The sequence below is a fragment of the Botryllus schlosseri genome, chromosome 7 (genome assembly GCF_051294905.1).
Source record: "Botryllus schlosseri isolate E-star chromosome 7, Bs_hap1, whole genome shotgun sequence".
In the NCBI taxonomy this organism is placed as follows: Eukaryota; Metazoa; Chordata; class Ascidiacea; order Stolidobranchia; family Styelidae; genus Botryllus; species Botryllus schlosseri.
The window spans coordinates 29,107,646-29,123,662 of NC_137242.1; the positions used below are offsets into that span (position 1 = coordinate 29,107,646).

Genomic DNA, 16,017 nt, shown 5'->3' on the forward strand with positions numbered 1-16,017 from the left:
GTTTCTTCCTAGCTTCGCCTGGCCCATTGTGGATCTGACCCCACAGTTTGTTATAAAATTTCCAGGTAGTATCTAATATTTCATGTTTTGCTTCCGTTCTTTTCCCGTCTTCTTGGATGATCGTATCAATGACTTTTAGGGACTTCCTATTTTCTAATTCTGTGTAAAATTGGTGGGACGGCTTTTCTTCTTGTTCCATGTGTTCTTTGTAATGCCTTTTCATGAGAAAATCCAGTTTTTCTTTTTCTTACTGTTTTAGGTTTTTGATCAGATTTTTCTTCTCTTCTGGTGTTGCGTTTGGATTGTCAAGTCTATTCTGCCAGCGCTCTTTTTGTTCGTTACGTTTTGCTTGCTGTTCTCTGCCGTAACGGATAGAGACTGCTTTGATTTCTATTTTCCACGCGTCCCACCATGACTGTATACCATCGTATTTTGATTTTTTGAAGGAATGTTCCAGGTATGAGTTCTCAATTATTGTTTTGAAATCTTGGTTTTCGTAATGTGAGGTATTATTAATCCATAGGCCTCTGTCCCATTTCATTTCAGATGTTTTTTGTGTTTTATAGTGATTCTCAGGAAGTTGTTGTGATCTGCGATCGTGTTTATTTTGTAATCGCATTTCCTGGTGTTGGCACAAAGATCTTTCGTTAGGTAGATACGATCTATCCTTCGGGAGTTGAACGTCTTTGTTACTGTGTATACTCTTTTTCTGGCTCTCGCCATCTGAATATATCAGTAAGATCTTTCTTTTGTATAAAATATTTCCACCCGGCCGCTGCCGCGGTTAGTTTAAAGTTTCTAGTGTTTTCCACATCTTTTTTCGATACAACCATATTGAAATCACCCGCTACTATGGTTGATTCTTGTTGGTCTTGCATCTCGTGTATTGTCTTGTCATGGAATTCGTCTTGCGCTTTCGCGTCAGACGATGGCGCGTAGATATTATAAATTGTGACTACATGGTCTTGCTCTTTTGTTTTTATCGCAACGCTGTGCAGTCTGTCCGGCACGTTGATGTGGTGCTCTATACTATCATATCTTGTAGCCATTCTTTCTTGATTAAAATAAGGGTTCCATGATAGTAGTGTTTCTTGGCCTTATCAAGCCACGGATCCCCTTTGTCGAGGCAATTTGCGAAGAATTCGAGTCTGTTTTTGTCAGCCCACTTGCATAGGCTAGTTTTCTCAATTTTATGTGTCTCATGGATACAATATACGTCTGCGTTTTCTGTTTTTACAAATGGTTCAAATGTTTTCGAATGTCTGTTTAGTCCGTTCACGTTTATTGTTATGATAGACGTGGGCGGAGTTATTTTTTGGGTGAAGGTGAAGGCGCCTGTGGGTTGTTTTTGTTTTGCCTCGCTAAGTTAGTGACTGTTTTTGTTTTGCCTCGCTAAGTTAGTGACTGTTTTTGTTTTGCCTCGCTAAGTTAGTGACTGACTTCCTAGGCACAGTAGGCTTTTTACGGTCCATTCTAATTTCCGGACTTTCCTCACACGGCCTTGTGATGGGTGAGGCCGGTATGTTGTTTCTGAAGGAGTACTCTGACATGGTTTCCGGGACGCTCGGGGGTCTGTTTCTTGAATGTGTTCTTTGTTCTGGTGTTGCCGTATGCGTATTAGAGGACGTGGTCCACACGGACGTCTGCGACGAGTAAGTCGTCGTGTGCTTTGGTGTCATTTCTACTGCTTCGTTAGTTTCTTCTGACTGTGTGTTTTCATTGTTTTGTACTTCTGATACAACTGCTAATTCCTCTACCTCTACAAGATTTTCTTCCACAGTATTGTCGCTATCTGTTTGTTCTTCTTCGCTAATATCGAGGTCGCCTTCTAAAGACGATTCGTTGGTCGCGTTTGCCTGATTAGTTTCTTGCGTTGTTGGGTACTCTTGTTTGAGTACAGGACATTCTTGCCGTCTGTGACCTGGCGTTTTGCACTCTATGCAAACAACATCGCCTTGACAGTTTCTGGCCGTATGTCCAGACTGCAAGCAGTTGTAGCATTGTGGTGCGTATTCGCCAGGTGGTCTGTAAATTTTACACCACAGTTTTCTTATTTTTATCACTGGCGGCAATTTTCCTAGCTTGTTTTTTATCATTACTCTTCTATACCCATTGTGAATTTGGGTGCCTCTATGGTTGACACATATCATATTAATGACCGTGCCGCTGTCATGTCTGTGAAGTTCATCCGTTACCTCCTTGTCTGTTGCTTCGGTTGGTACAGCTCTAATGTTAATACTCTCGTACGGCGTTGTTGCCTCTGCGATTTCTCTTGTTCCACCTTCTATTTTAATGCCTTCTTGCCATGCAAGTAGCAGTTCCTCTTTCGTGTTTCTCGTCTGTGCGTTGTCTTTTATTGTTATGTTATACGTGATAGGGCCTTTTATTGTTATGTTATACGTGATAGGGCCTATCTGATAGATAGACTCTATTTGTTCCTTTAGATGTGCAGTTTTTTCGCAATTCGCAATTGCATTGAACACTTCCTCTGTGCTCGAATTGTTTGGTACGGTGGCGTCAAAGGAACGTGGCCTACCGTCCATATCCATGTTTTGTTTGTAACCTGGCTAAGCGGTATCAGTAGCGTTGTGTAGCCGTTCTGTCGTAGTCTCCGCTATCTAACTGAATGCGGCTAAGTTACTTCAGGTTCGACTGGACCTAGAGACACATTGCAGATTCGACGGATATATTACAACGAAGGCAGGCACAATAAACACATCAACACTTCCAATCCAATCCAAGACTTAACACAGTAACAACTCCACACAAAGATACTCCGAGACCAACTCCATACAAAGAACCAACTCCAATCCAACTACCTACACAAAGACTAACTCCAATCACTTCCTCTTTTCAATACCGCATGTTACCCTACGCATGACTGGTCTTGCAACCAGATAGTCCGGAGTCAATATGGCTCCGGAGCCAAGCGGTTACACATCCCCGTTCCCAAGTTGAGTGATCTAGTAGTAAAGATCACTCACAAGCGACAAGAGGGAGCACAAATAAAAAATAAGTATAAAAGTGGCAAGAACATGTACAAAGAAATATGATCATGCAAAACCAGTTACAACGTCCTACAACCGCCAGTAATACAAAATTTCATAATATCCTCCAACAACGTAAAGACAGCCACCCCAATATCTTCAAAAGTTCACTCAACTGTCAAAATACAAAACAACATACTCAATCCACCAACAACGTAAAAGCAACTATTTGCGACAGACAGTTTCCCACAACATAACACCGTGCGCCAAAAACCAAGCCAACAACAAACAAAAACACGAGGTGTCAATACCCATCAACAATCGCAGTTCATTATCAAATCAATATAACAGTTCAAACATATCAATATCAGGGGCGTAGTCCAAATCCGCTGACAAATCCCAATGACCCATCATATCGCTCAAATATCTCTCGAAGTAAAAGTTTTACGGTGCGAGGGCTCCTTTACATTCACATTGACACGCTCAATGGCCAGCTTACAGATCACCAACGGCTTCAAAGTACCAAATATATCCAATACATTTACTTCTCGACCAACCAAGCCCTTGTTCCCAATTGACGAAGCCACTGTAGCACTTTCACCTCCACAATCCTCAGCCAATTGTTCCTCCATCACACCTCTTTCTTCACCATGACCATCATCATCATTTGTCTCGTCACACGACTTCAATGGTAACATGACTACCATCTCAGATCCAATATCACCAACGGGAGCAGTAACAGTCTCTTCAGAAACCGAATCCATTTTACTCTCACATGCCAACATATCATGAACGATTTCCTCTACATGCGGTTCTTCAAAATCCTCCTCTTCCAAGGTCACATCAACAACAGAGTTTCCAACAGACGAGCATACCGACACATGTTCCACTTCCAAGCCACCACGGGCCACGTTATCCATTTCCCCAACAGCACGAGTGTCCAATAACTTCACAATTTGTCGCGCTTCCTTCCCAATCATCCCTTTTGCTAACTTGTTAAAAAACCGTGCAAGTGCAACTTCTTCTTTCCTCTTCAGTAAATGTCCACCGCATCCGTCTCCTACTGCAAGCGGCATCTCTATACCGGATCCAGCATCAGGGTGCGTGCTCGCCATTTGTAGCCGTTCTGTCGTAGTCTCCGCTATCTAACTGAATGCGGCTAAGTTACTTCAGGTTCGACTGGACCCAGAGACACATTGCAGATTCGACGGATATATTACAACGAAGGCAGGCACAATAAACACATCAACACTTCCAATCCAATCCAAGACTTAACACAGTAACAACTCCACACAAAGATACTCCGAGACCAACTCCATACAAAGAACCAACTCCAATCCAACTACCTACACAAAGACTAACTCCAATCACTTCCTCTTTTCAATACCGCATGTTACCCTACGCATGACTGGTCTTGCAACCAGATAGTCCGGAGTCAATATGGCTCCGGAGCCAAGCGGTTACAGTTGTTAGCTTCTCTCTATACTGGCTGAAGAGGCGCGCTGTTTCTAGTTTCTGCGTGCTCCGCAGGAACCGATACTGCGATTTCGCTCAGCGAAATTGTCGTACGATTACCGTCTAGATCAGAGGTCTCAAACACGCGGGCCGCGAGAGCATTTTGTGCGGCACGCGGCGACATTTGGGAATTTCAAGTATTTAACAATATATTCACGTGCCATATATCTTTTTGAATATAAGAGCTTGAAGTTCACGCTAAATCTACTATAAAAATCATTGAAATCTCAACAAACTTCACCATAACATCACTTTTAAAAGCTACCATGCGGTTGTAGATCAGCTATTACGTCACATTTCTAGTTTATGATGATAAAACACGACCCGTTGATGATTCGTGACTGAAAATTGTGATTTGGTTTGGTGCGGCCTTTTCGTAAAATTACTCGATTTCGGATTGACTGGGTGACTAAATAGAAATGACTCGAGTTGAGTTGGGTCAAACGTTGAAATCAGAGAAGGAATTGCGACTCGCAACGGTGACTAGGTAATCCTACGGAAGCAACAATTATTGAAACTGTCATGGAGAATAGTAATATATCAAAAGGTCGTAGCTTGCGTTGCATTGAGTAGGCTATATAGCTATCTAATCAGATCAGAATGGCAACCATTGGTATTCCGTGACCCCCGTGACGTATAGATGGTCACATGCTGGGTTTTGTTTGTTCTCTTTATCCATGTTATTATCGGTGGCGACTGGCGAGTAAGGTATAGTAGTACCTTCTACAGCTGTAACACCGATGAATTCTTCACCGATTGGACATTTCTATTCCAGGGGTTCTTAACCAGGGTCTGTAGACCCCATCGGGGTACGAAGCGCCATATCAGGGTGTACGAGATGCATTGTGGAATTAGGCCTATATGCTGTGGAATATTTTTCGGCCAATATATTTAACTAGAAAATAGACTAATACAGGTACCATCAGAAATTGTGTTGAAAGTGGACGGGGATACGAGAAATCTTATTGGAAGCACAGGGGGTACGATCGCTAAAAAGGTTAAGAAGTAATGATATTGCTATGGCTCAATAATGATTATATTCAAGTTGTTATTGATACGTTCCGAAAAAATCGAAGGTAAAATCTAACGCTGATTTAATTTAACTTGGGCAATGACAGTAACAATAGCCGATAGGCCTATACTTACCACGGCTATATCAAAACCAGGATTAGGCTACACAGCTCAAATGCTCTGATATCAGATCAATCTTCAATCGATTTTAAAATATTCTACAAAAAATTGTGGCACGTCAAAGGCAAGGGCGTAGCCAGAAAAAATATTTGGGGGGGGGGCGAAAAATTCGATGACGTAAATGAGCCCCTCCCACCTAAAGATAAGGAAAAATGGGCTAAAACGATGATCTTGGGCCCTTATTGGATGATTAACACAACATCTGAGGCGATCTTTATGCATATATTCTGCTCATATAAAGTGATGTGTGATTGTAGAAAACTCTGACGTCAATACTTTCGCGCCAAGCGCGAAAATTTTTTGGTTAAAGAATGAAAATTGTTCATTATATTGTTACTTGCATTTTGCAAATACGTTTTCATTATCAGATTTACCGGCAAAGCTGATAGAAGTGGTGTCATTGAACATTCAGGGCTAGTACACTTGAACTATGTTCATAACACACGGCAAGACTATTTAGAGCAGTGGTTCTCAACCGGTGATCCGCAAAGCCTTTTCAAGGGATCCAGTAAAACTCCAAATTTGAAAAATGGTCGATAACCTAATAATAATAAACTATTTTTGGTTTGATGATGAAGCACTTTTGCTTCATGATGATGAAGCACTTTTGCTTCATAACTGCTGAAAGTTCAGGACTCACATGAACAGAGAATGGCCGTCTGAGATGAAATATTCCACCGAGCAAAGTCATTTTAATTGCCAATAGCCTACTTATACGAACACATTGCTGTTTAGGATTGTTTAGCTGGGGTTTTGGAAATAATTGTATGCAGAGATCCATTTTCTCTTATGAAATACACCGACCGCTATTCCAGAATAACTTCACGATGAACTGCAAGATAGAAATGACTATAGGCTGGAGGATATATTGATCCATGTATGTTGCCATCATAGCCAAATGTGTCGTCGGACGCGTTACGCGTTATTATTACATTCGCCACCACCTATCTCTGTGGAAATGGATTCTCGGCACTCGTTCATATCAAATCGACGACGTGGATTTTCAAGACATAGCCCTGTATTTCAAGAAATGCAGCTACAGAATTCGCTTTAAAATAATAAAAAGTCGATGTTATTTTCAAGAAAGGTCATTTCGCTGTTGTTTATCACTAGCCTACAGATAATAATTGCACAAGACAGATGAAGGTTGCATGATAATAGAGGCAAAATTGAAATAAGAACTGGGGTCCGCCGGGGTACGTGAAGGTGCAAAGAGGGTCCGCGACGACAAAAAGGTTGAGAACCACTGATTTAGAGTTTGTATAGGGTGGACGCTGGGCGGGACAGTTGTCATTTATTGTTGTTACTTCATGACTTGCGGAGAAAGCTGTCACCACTCAAGAGATCGCTCATACACAAGGTCGTAGCCAGAATTACATTTTTTTATTGCGCGGGGGGGGGGATTTTTATGAGTTTAGGGAAGCTCTCCCGTGGGAACACCTCGCAGAACCGTACATCCTGCCATGGACAATTTGATCACTACCATTTATTCAGACGATTCTTAAACGCACGCACACAATACCCTATGGAAGTTTCCAGTTGCTTCCAGTTGAAAAGCAGTGTGCATTTCGGACATAGTCGCGCGGAGCGTACATGTTTTTGAATAAATGAAAGTATTTGATCAATAATATTGGTGCGTGTATATGAGCAAGTGGATTCCATTCTTAATAATTACTTCGTTGAAGCACGGTTATTTAGTGACCTCTGGTGGTAAAGATTGATGCTAGTTTAGAGATTGGAATTGCTGAGATATATATACCAGACCAAATTACAAAACTCCTTTGATCAGACTCGTGCGATTTCAAATTAGCACTTTTTAAAGGGAGGTGGCGATATTTTCCTGTGCCAGTCGCATTCATGTCGGAGAAGTCAGATTGCAGGGACAGGATCATTAGGCGCCAGCCATTTAAGTACCCGAAAATCTATATCGAATACATGCGTCGGATTTATGGCCGTCAATCATTTTGGGAGCGCACTTTGCGGAGTCGCATGTAATAACCTACTTTATATGTCTTCGTGTGTCCCGTAACGGGAATTGTCGGAGCTAACAGTCCCCAATCCCCATACTGAACTGACAACCCTTAACTCAATCAACCCAACGACCTTGAGTTACTCTCGTGTATCTACTGGTACTGTTGTATTCTCATAATTAAGAATGCAGCTAAAATCAATTGTGGGTATTTGCGGAAGATTTTTTTTCGGGACACCGATAATAAAATCAAGACAGTTATGATCATGGACACTAAATCGCGCTAAGCGCGAAGAAATTTTTTAGGTTGCATTCATCTGCCCTAAAATAATGTCATATTTATTGATTTTACGAAAAATTTTCCAAAAATTTGGGGGGGGGGGCGATCGCCCCTTTCGCCCCTCGCTGGCTACGCCAGTGGTCAAAGGTCCACTAGTTGCAATATTATAACCAGACAGTTTTACGATGCATCCTCTCGCATTATGTCTATCACTCATTAATTGGAAAAAATTATGCGCGGCACAAAAACAAATTTATTGAAATATTTCAAAATGTGATTTTTTTTTCGTGTCAAGCGTGAATAGTAGAATGGCAAATTACATTTTCACGATGTTTGTGGAATGCCTGTCTGCAAGGTACCGTCAAATAAGGCCTACTTGGAAATTATACATTCAATATCCTTATTATTGATGCTGCGGCCCGCGGCGTCATCAAGACTAGGAAACTGGCCCGCGAACACATTTGAGTTTAAGACCTCTGGTCTAGATGGTGTCGTAGCGGGAACGTAATTAAACCAAAGGTTAAAGCAGCCACACAGTCTCTCGACGTCTCAAGCGAGAGCGGAGAGAAAGTAGAGACTTGACTCAAGGGAGAGTCAAGTCTCTAAAGAAGAGACTCAACGAGTCCTGACTCGAGAGAGAGAGTCGAGACTCGAGGAGAATGGACTCACCAAGAAGAGGAGTCGAGTCCTGGAGAGGTAGAGGTTTTGAGTCGGAAGGAGACTCGAAGTAGGAAGTCCGTCGACGATGAAGAGAAGGAAAATAGAAGAAGAAAAACTACCTAACTGAAAAATTTTTTACCTAACTGAAAAAATTTTAAACTACTTACAACACAACTTAAATAATATTTACGGTAGGTAACTACAACGGCCACAGCGGCTCAAACCGAAGATCTTTTCACCTGAAGAAGCCGTTAGGTATACTTACGTGCGTTACCTTATTACAACCAAATACTGATCATGGTTCACTGCCTCGTCAGGTAGAATCTGTAATGAACAGCTAAAACACACCTGCCTCAGCACGAGATGCGATACTTTTTTTTTTTTTTTTTTCTTTTTAAGGGGTCCGGAGGAACCGCAGTAAACCTCCCCTCGTATTGGGTCCTCTGTGTCATAGGACACGGATTTCACATCGCGGTTGACTCGCATTTTACCTTCTTTACATTTTTTCCGCCAGCATGAAGGTGCAACGAGTCTGCATAGCCAGGCTTTGAGGGGCTTGAGTCTGCGGCCCCAAGCTTGTCCTCGCCACCATGGCTATGCATGGGATACTGCCCCGTCAAGCGGTTTCAGATCCCGTTTCGGAATATGAAGGCCAAGGGCCATACTCTTCCTGGGTGTACAAGTGATTGGAAGTATCGGTTGTACCACGAGGGTGTCGTACCGCCCAGCGTCCAGTAAGGCGATGCTTATTTTTTTTTTTTTTCGGCTCTCCGAATAACCAGACCATTGCCGGCCCCTCTCTCAAGCATAGGGACCGGCTCCGGACTGGGGTTTTATGTTCTTCTTAGGTTTTTGTTCTGTTCAACTATCTCAGGCGAGCCCAGTTTCTTACCCGTTGTATACGGGAAAACTGGGACTCGCTTTCGCCCGATTTTTCTAGGATATTTGTTGTTTTTGTTTTTCCTTCTCACGACGTGCTCAGTTTCGGCCCGGTTGTGTCCGGGGGACTGGGTCACGTTCGGTTTGGCCTGGTGTTATGGGGGCTTGTTTTATATACATCTCGAGTTTGTTTTTCATTTACGGTGATCGTTCGTCTTATTTTATATTTCGGTTTACGGTAGAAGCCGTACCCACGGAAGACCGTTGTGTTGGGGAGTTTCGGCCTTGGCCCCTCCCCGGTTGGATATTTATCTTTTTTTCTCTTTATGCATCTGTTGTTGCTAGTTTCCTTTCTATGTTTTGCAAAATTTTGTTTGTTTGGGTGTCCGAATGTATGATTTCCAGTCTTTTTTTTGGTTTTTCGCAGTATCTTTTTCTCTAGTTTTTTGTCACTGACTTTGGTGTTGTCAATATCCAGGCTTATTTTTAGGTTTATTATCGCTTTTTTGTAGATGGATATGAGTATCCATTCTATTTTGTTTATTCCCTCGTTGTATAGGATGGCATCGCTCGATAGTTTTTTCTTCCCGAGTATTTCTGCCAAGCTTTTTTGGATTTTTTGGGAATATGCGCAGTCCGTGAGGATATGTCTGACATTGTCCTCCCGAGCGCCACAAAATTTGCATGATAGATCCAGTTTTCTTCCGTATTTGTCTTGGGTGATGTTTCTGTTTCTCTTTTTTTCGCCAAATATATATGCGTTATGTGCAGTTTTTTGTAGTTTATTATTCTTTCGTTGTTTTTGACTAGTTTTTGTCCGTAAAATCTGGTTTTAGCGATTTTACTCCATTTCACTAGTGCTCCGCTTCCTGTTATTATTTGAGTTTTTTTACTGCTTTATATAAAGACTTGTGGGTGGCGTCCTCCCACTCTTCGTCAGTCCATTTTAGTTTTTGCGACATTTCTATATTCTCCGTCCAGCGCTTCGGTGTTGGGAATTTGTGTGGCTCGGCATTAGAATATAGTTTCGCGTTTATTTTTTTCATTTTCGTCCCAATCTCGTATGTGGCGTATTGTTGCCAAAATTCCGTAATCTTGTCTAGCTTTTTAAGTTCCGCTATATTTTCTAGCTGACACGCTTTGATTTTTGAGGCGATGTCAGGAATCGAAATACCGCCATTGTTTTGCTCCGATATTAATATTTTCCTTGCGATACTCTCTGGTCCCCAGAGAAAATGGAAGCACATTTTTTCGATGCGTTTTATTGTCTCAGTGGGCATCGGGATTGCTCTTGCGTTGTATATAACTTGGGTGGTTACCATACTGTCCAATATGGTTTTTTCCCTACCCAGGTTAGATTGCGGTCTTTGTATGCGTATATGACGCGTCTTATTTTTGCGATCCTGTTTTTCCAAGTTGCCCTTACCTGATCTTTTCCGTATATTTGTCCCAGTATCTTTATTTCTGTTTTTTTTTCAGTTTCTCTAATTGTGGGTTTCGCGTGGTATATGTTGATTTTTTTTTCAAATGTAATATTTCTGTCTTGGCCGGGTTTAGTTTTTGTCCTGTTGCTTTTTCGAAAGTGTCAAATTCCTTGAAGATGTTTGTTAATTCCTGTTCTTTTGTTATGAAGACGGTCATATCGTCAGCGTATTGCTGTACTTTCATTTTTTTCTTTCCGATGTTTATGCCGCTTTTTCCGCTGTTATTTTCTATTCTGCAGGCGAGTGGGTCGCAGACAATCGTGTACAGGGCCATGCTCAGAGGACAGCCCTGCCTGATGCCTCTTTCGCAGACAATCGTGTACAGGGCCATGCTCAGAGGACAGCCCTGCCTGATGCCTCTTCTGAGTTTTATCGGGTTGGTCTGTGCTCCATTCACCGTGATTTTGCTGGTGGTGGAGTTGTATATATTTTTAATGGCGGAGTTGTATATATTTTTAATAAGTCTGACGAGGTTAGCCGGAAGGTCGTAATTTTCTAGAATTTTGTATAGGAATGTATGATTTATTAAGTCGAATGCTTTCTGTTGGTCCAGATTGATTATTAGTAGTTCCTTGTTCCTTTCGTTTGCGTAGTCCATTGCTGCTTGTATATTTTTGAGTATGTCGCTAATTTTCCTGTCTTTTATTGCACATTTTTGAGTCGGGTTTATCAAATTCGGTAGGATTGTGCTTATCCTTTTTGCTATTACGCCTGTTTAGCTATTACGCCTGTTTAAAGTTTATAGTCTGTATTTAGGAGAGTTATAATAGGTCTCCAGTTCCTCAGATCGTTCGGGTTGCCTTTTTTGTAAATCAGCGTTGTTGTGCCCCCCTTCCATGATTCGCTGAGACCTCCGAATTGGTATGCATTGTTCAAGAGTTCCTGCAGGTCATTTTTTTAGGAAGCTCCAATATCTCGCGTAGAACTCCTTGGATAGTCCATCCGGACCGGGAGTTTTACTATTTTCCATGTCAGTTAGTATTTTTTTTATTTCTGCTTCCTCTAGGTGGGTTTCGAAGCAGATTCTTTAATCGCCGCCAATGGTGTTCTATACCATTTACATTCAGGGAGATTATTTCCATATCCATTTTAAATATAGGTGGGGGTAGGTTGGTTATTGTGTTGGTGATTTGGGTTGCAGGTCATGTAGTTTCTTTGTCGCTTTTGTTTGGTTTTTATCGTCCGGTGGGCTGCGTTGGTCGTTGGAGCGTTTGCTCGGTGATCGAGTCGCTCCAAAGAATTCCGCAGCCGTGAAGGTTCTGTTTTCGAATCTTCTCCGTATTTTGTGCGTGTTTCCGCCTTTTGGCTCGTTTTTGTTTTCTTTCTTGTTGCTGTTTTAGTTATCCGTGTCTGTTTCGTCTTCTGTTGTTACTATTTGGAGTGGAGTGTCTGTTTTGTTGCTGCAGGTTTCGCCACCGTCATCCGGACGTATTGTGGTGTCCAGATCGCTTTTTGCGTGTCTTGGGTTTTTGTAAGTCGTTCGAATAGGTCGTCTACGTCTGCGTCTATTATTGAATCGCTTTTTTCTGTTTCACCCTCTGCCTCATCCTCCGCGTGATTTGGGGAAGAGTCTCGGCCAAGTTCTGCTTGTGTCTCTGTCTCCTCTTTCTGTTCTAATATGGAGTCCATGTCCACCTCTAACACTTTTTTTGAACGTTGGCCTTTTGTTTCAAAGAGGTGCGGCAGCGTGTGTTGTGTGTTAGGTATTATGTTGTTTTGTGGGCACTCATTCATTCTGTGCCCGTACTGTTTGCAGACTGTGCAGGCTGTTTGGTTGGGGCAGTCCTTTGCGTTATGTCCTGGCAATAGGCATCTGTAACACACTTCATTGTCTATTTCTTGTGGTAGGTATACCTTACACGATGCTCCCCCTAGGTTAAGGAATGGTGGTATTTTTCCCGGCTTGTAATCTTCCACCCAGGCCTGTCTGTACCCGTTCAGAGGTATTTTCTGCGGGACCATGTGGGTAACCCACTTAGCTGGCAGCGAAGACAATATTATGACCTTGTGACAGTGTAAGTGTGCCGAGAAGTCGACGTAGAGATGTGCTAGGCGATGTTAGGTAAACCCTACACGTTAGTTAACTTAACATTGTATACTGTACAGTACACGTTAGTTGACTTAACATTGTATACTGTACAGTACATACCTGGAACCTGCTACCTCCAATCACGCAAACCAATATATACGGTAATCTGATGATATAATAACCTTTACGGTGGGTGAGTGAGGCCGTCATCACTGTTTAAGTGTAATCTGTAATCGTTGAGTTATATTTTCAACTGAACAAGACACACACAATGTACAATACGATAAGATAGAAAGCGATGTAATGAACAGATAGGAGGATGCCGACCGACGCGCAGTTGCCGTCTTTTAGACTGACATCTACCTCGGCTTAGGGTGCCCGCCGTCACAGTTACTCTCAATGTTGATCATTTTCGAGGCCAGGGCCCTTGCTAGCGATTTCCATAACTTGTGTGTGAGTGAATTCTTTCGTCGAGTCATTCTCGGGTCTCATGTCGCAAGAAGAGGAGCCCGGACAAACCAGCTCCGACGGGAGTCGAACCGAGGCCGCCCGATTCTTAGGCGCTTATCGTCACCAGTACCCGAATTCAATTCATATGGAGGTGGAATTCAATTTGGAAATGTCCCAGCGACCAGCATCGCAAATGAATAAATCGGAAACCGATTATAATATGACTTAACTATATATAGATGAACAAACCTTGCTGTGAGAAAATATAAAAGAAGCATCTATTTCGGAAAACTACTCGGTCACATGTGGGAGCCGTATGGAAAGTCGACCATTCTTCATTGACGAAAATAACAAGTTTCAATTATTTGATCACAGAAATTTTACGAGTAAAATTAATCCTGAGTTAAAAATAATAGATACAGATAAGGGATAATGAGAATTCTACTCCGTTTTGCATCTTGCAAATTTCTGAGAAAGTGTCCTCTTTTTACAATTCCAAAATATAGTAATAAGCCTATGTAATAAAGACAATGAGTAAGAGGTAGGGCCGTAACAGCACTTCGTCAACCCTCTAACAACGATTGCCTTGCGCACCCATAGCGTGATAAACCGAACTTCTAAGGGCTTCGCCCCCACGAACCCCCTATCGTGATTTCGATGGTCAGCAAAGTTTGTGTGGCCTGGTCGCCCTAGGTACCAAAATTTTCTATAATGCATGAATGAATAGGTGGTAATTACATATATAAGTCGCGATAAACTGGGTGAGCTGTTGTATAGGAAGATAAAGGGCACATAATTAATAATTAAACATATTCGGGCGTGCAAGCAGGTACAATTATTCGTTACCAGGGCCGTAACAGCACTTCGTCAGCCCCCCCCCAAAACAGAAAAAACGTTGGTCCTGGGCCCCCATCGGGTGATAAACCAAGCTTCCGGGGGACTTCACTCCCAGACCCCCATTAGGCTGTCCTCTATTTGCTGAAAGCCTGTTAGGTATCTACATTGGGTGTCCATTTACTGAGGCAGCTATTTTCGTCAAGTCGCGCGAAGCGCGAAAAATTTCACTAATTAATGATTGAATTGGTCAATATCATCGGGAATTGCATGTTAATTTTTATCCTCTCTCTGCTCACGTAAATACATTTACCGGTAGAGCTGAGTGAGGTGCAATGTTCCCTCTAAGCTGCGCACGTGCGCAGTGCTGACGCGGTCTCTGCGCACAACAAATCCGAAGTTATTACCTTTTAGTTGATACGCACTGTTGTCCAGGGGTCAGCGCAGTGAGTTGTTGAGTGTGCGCAGACTCATCAAAACTTAAAGCGAACATTGTGAGGTTTCTTGGAAACTGTAGGGCCCGTTACTAATAATTAAACATATTCGGGTGGGCGAACCCGTTGGTATGACTTCGTTGCATGATGTTATTTCGTGACCCCCTGTCTGCAATATCAAAAAATATAGAATCGCTCAACGGGGATATCGCCCAACGGGTATACTAAACTAAAAGACGCACACGATTTCAGATTGGTATTTCTTCACTGACATATAATTTTTCCCTGCCAGCTGGAATTCGTCTTCTGGGGTTCAGATTGCCAAGACAGGAACATTCGGTGTCAGTCATTTAGGCGCCCATGGACAATTAAACCTATATGTATTTTGAAGGCTATATGTAACGAAGTTTTCGGTGTTAATTTGCTCTGAATACTCATTAAGGATATGTCCTATCACCACATCATCTACTGCGAAGCCATTTTTCTCCAGCGCCCCCCTGAGCCCAGCGCCCCCCATATCGCCCCCTGAGCGTTTCCGCCCCCCTTCAAAATCGCCAGCGCCCCCTGGGGGGCGCTGGGGGCAAGGTTAAGAACCACTGCGGTACAGCATAGGAGATTTCGGCCTTGAGGCTGGAGACTGTCACACGACACATACGGCTTACGGTCTATAGTGTCTATATGTCTGCTGCAAAATCGCCTTGGGAAAATATATTACCGAATAAATACGTGGATGAAAGCCGAAAACTTGGTACACTGTTACATGAAATCATCGAGAAATAGCCTCATGACCGTTTTCGGTATGGTACACTGTCAAAATTAATACGAACAGACCAACACCGAATTTTGCGTAAAATTTACTGAGGAATAGGCTGATCAAGCGATCAGCTCTTAGCCGCCATCAAAAACGAAACAGCTATCGCGCTTGACAGGGGTTGTAATTGTAAGCAAATGGCCTGAAGGCCACAATTTCACGGTGAAATTGACATTGGAGAATATAAAATAAAAGTAAATATTTGAATGCAAACCGAGGATGTTAGTAAACTGTTTCATGATATCATCATCTCATCACCTATCTCAGTATGGAACACAGTTAGCGTTAACACAGATACACCGGCTTTTGCGTGAAATCCGCAATGCGTTAGGTGGGCTAAGTGTCAGATCAGCGCACATCTCTACCATACTCGACCTTGATAACGAAATTGCTGCCCTAATCATTGAGTGCCAGCCTTGGGACTAGGTACAGCGTTCGATACTAAAATCAAGACATACCGTGCAAAAGCTCATGACGGATCTAGGTAAGGAGCA

General features: G+C 42.5%; 1 protein-coding gene across 3 annotated transcripts in view; it reads left to right on the forward strand.

Annotated features, from left to right (window-relative positions):
* The window catches only part of LOC145443195 (uncharacterized), a 351,124-nt gene that overhangs the window by 153,162 nt on the left and 181,945 nt on the right, over positions 1 to 16,017 (forward strand). The gene's annotated exons all lie outside the window — the stretch shown is intronic.